Source organism: Anneissia japonica, unplaced genomic scaffold, assembly GCF_011630105.1.
Source record: "Anneissia japonica isolate Jap-2015-1 unplaced genomic scaffold, ASM1163010v1 scaffold1786_len174244_cov121, whole genome shotgun sequence".
Classification (NCBI taxonomy): domain Eukaryota; kingdom Metazoa; phylum Echinodermata; class Crinoidea; order Comatulida; family Comatulidae; genus Anneissia; species Anneissia japonica.
This window is the reverse complement of record NW_022732870.1, coordinates 155,698-165,710: the sequence shown is the minus strand read 5'-3', so window position 1 is coordinate 165,710 and position 10,013 is coordinate 155,698.

Below are 10,013 nucleotides of genomic sequence, written 5' to 3'. Positions count from 1 at the left end.
GGTATTAATGTATTAGTCTAATACTGTACCCTCAAAATTTCAAAAATATGTTTTTATGCTGTCTCTGTTTCTACAGAATAACGATAAACTAATGCCTGCTTATTTATTTCTTCATTACGCCACTGATTAGCAGAATAGGGTTGGTGTCCGGCGGGGATAGTTTTTACCATATTGTAGTTAAGTTGTAGTTAAGCATAACCTTGAGCTGTAATTCCTGGCCCCGAAACCTTGACTCAGAAGTACCGGGTTGGTGTCCGGCGGGGGATAGTTTTTACCATATTGTAGTTAAGTTGTAGTTAAGCATAACCTTGAGCTGTAATTCCTGGCCCCGAAACCTTGACTCAGAAGTACCGGGTTGGTGTCCGGCGGAGGATAGTTTTCCACCAAAGTTTAAACTGTTGTTTATTTTGTTGTACTGTGATGGTTACTTTTGTTGTTGTTATTGTAATATGTGTTTTGCAGGACCATATTGTAAGACAGCGGTAAGATCTCGCCTGTATATGTTATCCTGCCTAAAGATGTTTTAAATAAAATAAAAAATTAAAATAAATAAATAATAAGGGGAAAATTAAATCAACATGGTTTGCAGGATTAGACTTTGACGGTCTTACCTCATTTCACTGAAGGGAAGACTGGCAAAGCAAAAATGGAAACAGGCGTATAGAGCATTGAACTCATGGAAAAGAACTACCGTACAGTAGACCAATTGTGCGCGATGAACTATTTTTGTTTTATAAATAGTAATTAATAAAGAAAAACAAACTGCTTGAGGTACGCCACATAGATAGTTCTGAAAAGAAGTGTTGTTTGTTTAGTGTCGTCCAAACAGGAAAAGGTATTTTCCGGTTTGGACTCTCTCCAGATAATATTCTCCTGATGAAAATTGACGCAACTCAATCGAAACGTAGAGACATTCTCAACAAGCAACATTTTTTTCAAAACTATCTACTGTATGTGAAGTATAAGCATTTAATATTATTACTTCGCCACGCAAAACTTCAACCAATAAAAACAGCTAAGAGAGAGGTATTTTTCCTGCTTCTCATTAATTAAAGTGTACTTGATTGGCTACTTGAAATAACTCTCATGAGAGTTTTGGCTAAGAGACTACATATTCGTTACCGTATATGTTGGTACTGGCGCCGCTCTATGGCCGTCGTTGGTCTCCATGGGCCAATACAAAATGTATAATTACAAATTTGTTATAATGCAAAAAAAAAAAAAAAATGAAAAGCTATATTACTGTAAATCGTGTTGCAGAAAGTTGCCGATTAATGATTCAGGATTAATCACCCGTCAAAATTCCCAACATCCCCCTCTCCCGTTCGCACAACCCATCGGAATAAAATGGATTTTTTCTATCGCTTTAAATTGGCCATATGTTAGGCCTATTTTAAAACGGCTTAATCCCAAAAATAAAAAAAAAATACTCAGTTTTCTTTACAGTCCCAGCCCACCATTGAAAACCACTAATACCCAAATTTGTAATAACAACAATGAAAAGCTGTTAAGCGTATATCGAGTTGCAGAAAGCTGCCGAATAAGGATTCTTGGTCATAATACGTTCTACTGTAATTGCATTCCGGTATGAAAAGCTTAAATGAAAATTATCCATGTTTTTTATGTTTTTTGTTTTTTTGGTTTTGTTTTGTTTTTGTTTTTCTTTACAGTCCCAGCCCACTAGGACTTTGCTCCATTAAAGGACTAATCTCCAATGTATTAACTGACTGATAATCTGTGGGACGGCAAAGCCCCCATACCCTGTTTGGCAAATTCTGGGGGTCACCCTTGTTCAGGATTAAGCAACGAAGACGCGAAAATAGCAGCGCAGATTTGAAATTTATTGTGCATTTCAAGTATGCGATGTTGGTGGATAAAGAGTTGGGGAAGGGGTGTGTAGGTTTGGAGGTTATTATAATTTAAGAAATATAAAATGTCGGATAAAACAGTTTTATTTTAATACACATTTTCTACGAAATAATCCACCATTCAACAAACACGCTTTTCGTTAGTTCACTAAAGTCTTTTTACATTACCTTCATTATTTTTAGATTTTTTATATGTATCATTTTAAACGGTCGACGTCTTTTATGCATGGACCTATTTATAAGATTAATATTTACTTATTAATAAGTTCATGTTTTATGTATCATTTTAAATAGTACGAGTTTTGATTTTTTTAAAAAAATAAATTTAATTATTATCTTTTTAATTGATCTGTTTAGAGATCTGCATGACTTAAGTATTTTTACCAATTGTATTTTAACCTTAGTCTTGCCGTTGTGTCCTGTATTGCCAGAACAGTAGTAGGGTATTCCAGATCTTGCGTAGGCCAAAGTTTCTTGGTAGTCAGTCGAGACAGTATAATCGACACAGTGAAAATTATTGGACTATTATTAGTATTTTTGTTGTCATTATAATCATGGCATCTGGCATGCCTATTCATGTATATCATTTCACCTAAATGACCTAAAATAGTGCCCTCTATCATTTCTGCCTTAACTGTATGAGAAAAAAATAATTCGTGGCGCTCTAAAGCCTTCCAAAATGTTATAAACACAGACTGAGAGGAGTTTATTTAGTCATTTATGAATAATAGATAAATAAATAAATAATAATAAATAATAATAATATAACATTAACTATGTTAGTGAAAACAATAAACATGCCTTTAGTATATATTGTTTTAGTAGCTACATACTTATATATATTTAAACATAAATACATGCATATAAATGTATTATGTACATATGCCATCTTAAATAACCAACTTAACAGCATTACCGTAAAATTTGCATAGTTTATCTCACACATACATCATGATATATATATATATATATATATATATATATATTATATATATATATGAATAATAATAATAACAATAGTAATAATAATAATAATAATAATAATAATAATAATAATAATAATAATAATAATAATAATAATAATAGTTGGATTTGTATAGCGCATCATGCGAAAAAGCCTCTATGCGCTTGGTGACTGAGCTCTTTGAGTTTGACATTTTGAAAAAAGTTGATGTTATCTTATGAAACTAAAACCTATTCCTTAAGCTTAAGCATGGTTGGCCGTTGGCTCCCATGAGTTCATCCGCCCTTTGTTCAGCTGTTTTTTGTTTTGTTTTGTTTTGTTTTGTCTTTTTCTTGCTGCTGGTTGCACCTTCCATCGGCGAACGCTAAGAAGACCACCAAATGCGGGTTGCCGGAATTAGTCGCCGACGACTCGACCCGATGCATGTCAAGCGCGGATCCAGAGTTTACCCTGGCAACACAGATGGGTTCCCATATTGGGAGAGTCGATGAGAAGAGAGCTATCTTGTTTTGTCGCGAAGATAAATTTTAGATATTCGAAAAGTTTTTGTGTTCTAGATTCTTTGAAATACACTTCGTGCATTATGAGACGTCTATTATTGAATACACTTTGAATTTATAGTTTTCCCCTACTTTGCTATGGACAATTAATATGATGATGTAGAAGACGATGATGATGAGGAGGAGGAGGAGGAAGCTGTGCAAGATTAATTGACAGACCCTTATACCTCATTCAGACTAGCTTCGCATTGCGATTGGTTGTAGCAATTGCGACACCCAATCGCACCCAATCGAAAAGTAAAATCGTGTCTGAAAGCTCACCAATAGTAGTCGATAAGTAATCGATTTCACAATTGTTACCCGTTGCGATTGGGTGCTACAATCGTTATACTCCCGATTACCACGGAATCCGATCGCAACGGATTCCAGGCACTGATTGGCTGAGGTCAAAACAGGACGACCTATATCGTTGCTAGTGATGTAAAGTATCAAAGTAAAAAGGTGTCTGAATGCTGTCGAAGTTTGCGAACAATTTGGATTACAACTGTTTACCACCGATTACATCGCAACCGGTCGCAATGCAAAGTCTAGTCTGAATAGGGTATTAGATATGAAGTGTCAAGCGAGGCCCGTAGCCTAATACGGTTGGGAATTTGGAGGCATTATCGTCGTCGTCAAATGTTCAATGCACACAGTCGGACAATAGATGATTTATGATATCTGTTTTGTATAGGAAGTAATCTGAAACCCATAAAACATCAGTTCAGGCATTCATTTATCTGTCTGTGGAAAATATAACATATGAATAAAAAGAATTCAAATAAAATTAAAAATATGTAAAACACATCTACACTAAATTAAAATGGAATAGTCACTGCCTGTTGGATACCAGTTTTAGTATTGCTGCTATTGCAGGGGTTCTGAAGGTTTTACAGTATAACCAATCCCCGTATTTCTGATAGATTGCTGATTAAAATATAAAATATTTAAAATTTTATATTCAGTACATTCTCAAATGTTATGTAAATCTCATGTATCCCAAAATTACGTTCATGCACCGAAGTAGAAAGTATAACTTAATTTTGATATGTTTTATGTTGAATGGTTTTTAATGATATTATTATTACAGTCTAATATGACCACAAAATACCGGTAGGGAAGTCCTCTCCTTTTAAACTTCTAACCTACTAAACTTTGCGTATCTCAATATACCCTATATTTCCTTAAATCAAGGAAGTCCACTCGTTAAATTAGTATAGGGCATATAGAGAATTTTGTCTGTCAATCTCAGATATCCAAATTTTAGGAAATTACGTTTTAAATGCATGCACCGACCCATGAGAACTTAAACCTAATAACTTTGATAATATGTATATGTTTTATGCTGTTTGTTAAATGGACTTCTTTAGTAATAATATTACAATCTAATATGACCAGGAAGTTCACTCTGTAAATGTTTAGCATAATATTGTACTGAAAATTTCGATTGTTTATCAATATCATCATGTTAGATCCAAATCACGTTTTATGCAAGCACCGACGAGGAAAGAAACATAATCATTTTGATAGGAAATGTTTTATGCTAGGCCCTATGTGTTGATTGGTCTTAGTTTATAATGTTACAGTTTAATGGCTTAATGTTAATAATATTGCAGTTTAATGGTTTACAATAATAATAATTACAGTTTAATGGCCTCGGAAACCTGAATCCCGACCTGGGACCCTTAACGGCCCCTAGCCCCAACCATCAGTGCTCGCGCTTCGCTCGCAACCTGACCATTTCACTTCTCGTGGCTACGGCCTTCATGATAAAGTTCTTGCCAAGATTTGGTATGTTAGTCCCTGGCGCGTCTGGGCTGCTGGGCTGTGGCTTGGTGCCTGGGATCGTAAATAGGCCGTGAAGTAAAAAGTTTGCGGAACGCTGGTTTAAGATGACAGGAAACTTATCAAAAATATGTAAACACGAAGCACGAACTACAAATTCAACAGTAAGAGCATGGGCAAATTAGCTTTTTGCTTGCGTTGCGGCACTTGCATTGCGAAAAGTTGAATCGATTCAACTTTTCGTAAACAACACAAAGACGACCCGCAAACAACGCAAAAGTTGAGTAGCGTCAGTGTTGCGTTGCGTAGCCAAGTTTGCGTCGTCGGTTCCCACTTGGAATCCGTAGCAGAACCCTCGACTTGCATCACTTTGCGTCGATACGTTGCGTCTGCACAATTTCTACTATAAACGATTTATTCTTTTTGTATATTATTATGACCCGTACGTATATACTAGTGTTTAATATTATCTACATACATATGATTATTGTTTTTTTTCTAATTTCAGCCTTTAACACGGATATGATGTCTACCTATTTCGATTAAGAAATAAGCCTACCAAAAGTTTACAAACGCCAGTGTTACGTTGACGCAATCTTGCAATGACGTCATAACAATCAGTGGCAGTTTCAGGTGGGGCCGAGCCGACCCTAATTTTTTCAAAATTATTTTTAAAAAACGGAAAAAAACAAAGGAAAATTATAATTAGAATTTAGGTCTGAGAGTGCTATTTCCGGCAATCTAGAGGTGCCATAATCATAAATTTTCTGATCTTCTGATCTGAGTGATCTACTTTTCCAACGTGCAAGTCCCTCCCTGTCCCCCTCTAATTTGCTTTCCTGGATCCGACACTGATAATAATAAATTAAGTAAATTATGTTTCTGAAATCAAAATGCTAACTAACATTTTGTGTGCTCCCTATCTCCCTAGTTCTGTTTGATGGTAAATTAGATTAAATCTCACAATAATTTATCGCAATATTACTTACACAAAAGTGAAATTCAAAAAGAGGAGAAAAGCAGAAACCTCTTGATTGATTTTAAAAGTACTGTTATGCAAAAAGACTAAATTTATGACTGTTTAAGTTTATCTTATTTGTTTTTCATAGTTCGAATTTTAAATACGTTACAAGCTAATCAGTAGATAATAAATCATTATTTTTATGAATGTTAGTTTGCACGAAATATATAAGCGGGCATAATTATGACTAAAAAGGATAATTTTAAAAAGTTTTTATGATGAGTATTTCAGTGGCAGATTCAAGGGGCCCACCATCACTATTTGGATTTTTTTTTTGAAATTTAAAAGTGGAGAAAAATTAAAATTATATAGAAATTCAGTCTGACTAGAGTGCCGTTTGCGACCAACTGGAGGTGCCATAATCATAAATTTTCTTACCTCAGCCCCAACCATGGTGGGGCTGAGGTGGGAGTCCAGCTACACTCTCATCTGTAAAAGTCCCTCTCTGGGCCCAGCTCTATTTCAAATTACTGGATCCGCCACTGGACATTTTGAAAATTTCGTATGGAAATAAATGTTAATTGCATTGCTTAAAATCAATTAAAAGGCTATATGTACCAGAGCTTCCGGGGCTTCGCCCCTGGTCCCCAATCATTGCTTGGGCCTACGGTCCAAGGCTTTATTTTTCATCTCGTCCCCCACTTTCAACCACGGATCGACGCCCTTGCTAGTAATGTTGATACTGATAATATTGGTCGTCATCATCATCATCATTATCGTCACCATTGGTATTATTTAATTATTGTCATTGTCATTATAATTACTACTGTAGATCTATATTACTGTGCTTATTAATACTGTGCTTTACTGCATACGTCAAGTAGGCCTAAATACATTTCGTAGGCCTACAACTTATAAGTATTTATATTTTGGTATTCGTGACTGAGATACATTCCTAAAAAATACGGCCTAGACCTAACTGTATACAATATTGTTTTGTAATTATAGCCTAATCATTATTCATTTCAAAAATATTTCAGAATTATAATAAATGTAGAGCTAAGTCTGTGGTATTCAACACTCTTCATCCTCGCCATGTCGCTATCGCATCAAATGTCATCAGAACTTGCTGTATAGAAACCGCTCTGACAATAAGAAAAGTACAATAAATATGATTTATTGCCGAATCAGGAAGGTGATATTTTGAATCTATAGCGCCACCAATCTCCACTGCCTCAAACGTCCAGGAACGCTTACCACAAACATTTCGCATCCCGCAAAAATATCTAAGTGAAGGTTTCGGGGTCATAGGTCAGCTACTCAACAGGAATTTCTTGAGCTTTGACTTAAATATATTCAAACCTGTAGCTTCTCTTATGTCAGTTAATGAAAATTGGACTACCCATTAACTTTTCTTTTAACATCAAATAAGAATTTGCAAGCTTATCATTCCCTGTCTCTTATACACATCTAGATGTGTATAAGAGACAGAAAGATAAGTCTATATAAATAAGTCCATAAAGTGGAGAATCCTAGCCAAATGTAAACCCTGCTCCACAGCTATTAAGAAATGAAATTTACGTATAATGGAAAAATTTTTCATAATCTGTAAACCAGACTTAAGAACAAATAACCACAGAATAAACTAGCCAGTGTTATTCATGGTTTATTTTTTTTATCTTTGAATATGTAATTTCTGCGAAAAGTGAAATATAAATGGCTATTTATTTGATGTTAGATTCCTTTTAAAAACTAAATTATTTCAGTTAAAAAAAATGCATATAATGATTTTAAAAAAATAGTTTTAATACAGAATTTTAATATTGGGGGCCATACCTACCTGTCATTTGGGGACAATTTTTACCTGGGACATTTTAACCAGGGCTATTTTTACCGGGGCCATTTTTACCTGGACTATTTTTACCTGGGCCATTTTTACCGTACACCAATAAATACAGATGGAATCGTTTTAAGTTTGTGCTCATTGTTTTATTTGATTCTGCTCCCAGGATATATATTGACAAAGGTTGATTACCGAAAACGTTTGCTCACTTGAAAAAAATTATATATCTGGCAACTTATTACCATCTCCCCGGAGTTTTTTTTAAAATCTTGTTTGCCAATGCAGCCCTCCTTAGTGCATAAGGATGGGTGAAATTACACAGAAAATAAACCTACCAATTATGTGCTAAACTATTAAGTTGAACAAACTTTGTATGACTGATTGAAAAATACTGTTTTTGTTACGATTATGCCTGTAACTTCATTTCTAACTTGGGAATTATCTTACTGGATTAGTCTTACCAGGGAGTTGTTCCTTGTCTTACCCAATTGTCTGCCCCAAATGAAAATGAAAGCTGTCAAAGTATCGACGCCAGAGCAAGTAATATTTGACATAGGTCTAAACGTGGAGTCCTCCATGAGAAGCAAATATAAGACTCAAGGTCAATACGATAAAGAAAAAAAACTAGTTTTACTTTTGCCGGAAAAGGCCCAATTCAGGAAAATATACTTCGCGTACAGTTACATTTGCAAAAAGAAAGCAAGAAATGACAATTTATATTACCAGTCACCGACAACATACTGTCAAAGTATGGACGCCCGCCGAACATGTAACTATATTTGGAAAAGGCCTAAATGTGGATGTCCTCCATGAGAAGAGAAGGAAATTTATTGTTGTCGGTGACTTACCAGTATAGAAGTTGTAGAAATTGTCATGTTTTGAAAATGTATGCGAGGTCGTTTCCTGAATTGGTCTTTTTTTCCACAAAGTAAAACTAGATATTTTTCTTCTATCATACTGACCTTGATTATTATTTTCGCTTGTCGACCCTGCAAACTATCTTGGCAACTTTGGTCGCGAAACATACCAAGGCCTAACAGCACCAATAAATAGTGGAAATTTAAATAGAATATTCACGAATTATGGGTTTCGGAAATCAATTGAGTTTCGGAAATCAATTAAGTACGGCCTCAAAATCCTACTTTGTCGGAGCTTCTCGGCCTCTGCCCACACACTCACACACACACATACATACACATACATATTGACTACATATATACACATACATACACACACACACACACACCCATACGCATACACATATACATAAATACTAAATAAATAAAATAAACCGTTAAGTATAATAATAGCATTAAAGACGGAGGTTAACTTGTTGCACATATTAATTTTAAACACCCAAGCGGCATAAAGATTTTGCTTACTACAGTGACGGTCAAAAATGTCGCCCAATATTCCGTTCTCAAATAAATTATTAAAAACAAGTGGTGTTTAAATTCAACAGAACCATTTTCAAAGTGATCCCAAAAAGACCGGAGGCCCCAGTAATAAAGTTCATCTTTTAAATTTCTAAATGTATCCTCTCTAATTACTTGTAGTTTACTGCATCCAAATATAAAATGGTAAACTGGTTCTTTTGTATTATCGTCGCATATTTTACATTTATCATGTGGAAATCATTTGACCAAAATCACTTTCTTCCTTCGATCTCTAGTGAGTTGGACCGGGCATTACATTTAAGATTGATTCCTTTAAAATTTGCTTTATCAAGTAAATAAGGTTTGAACTTTGGTTATGCTTTATATTTTATAAATAGTCTTTAAGAAATGACTTTCATTTTGCTCTTACATACCATTCTTTAGCATCGGTCTTTTTGTTCTACATTTTGCAACTATCATCGTTTTCCATATTATGCATATTTAACATGTTGCATTCCTGCAGTACGCTTTATTTTGGATTGCACATGGCCATTTTTTAACTTCTTAAAATATGAAAATCTGAAATTATTTTTGATGAAATTTATAGATTTCCAGCTTAAACACTTCCTTTGCCACATTAAAGGGACTTTTAAGTACAATTTTAGCCGTCTGGTATT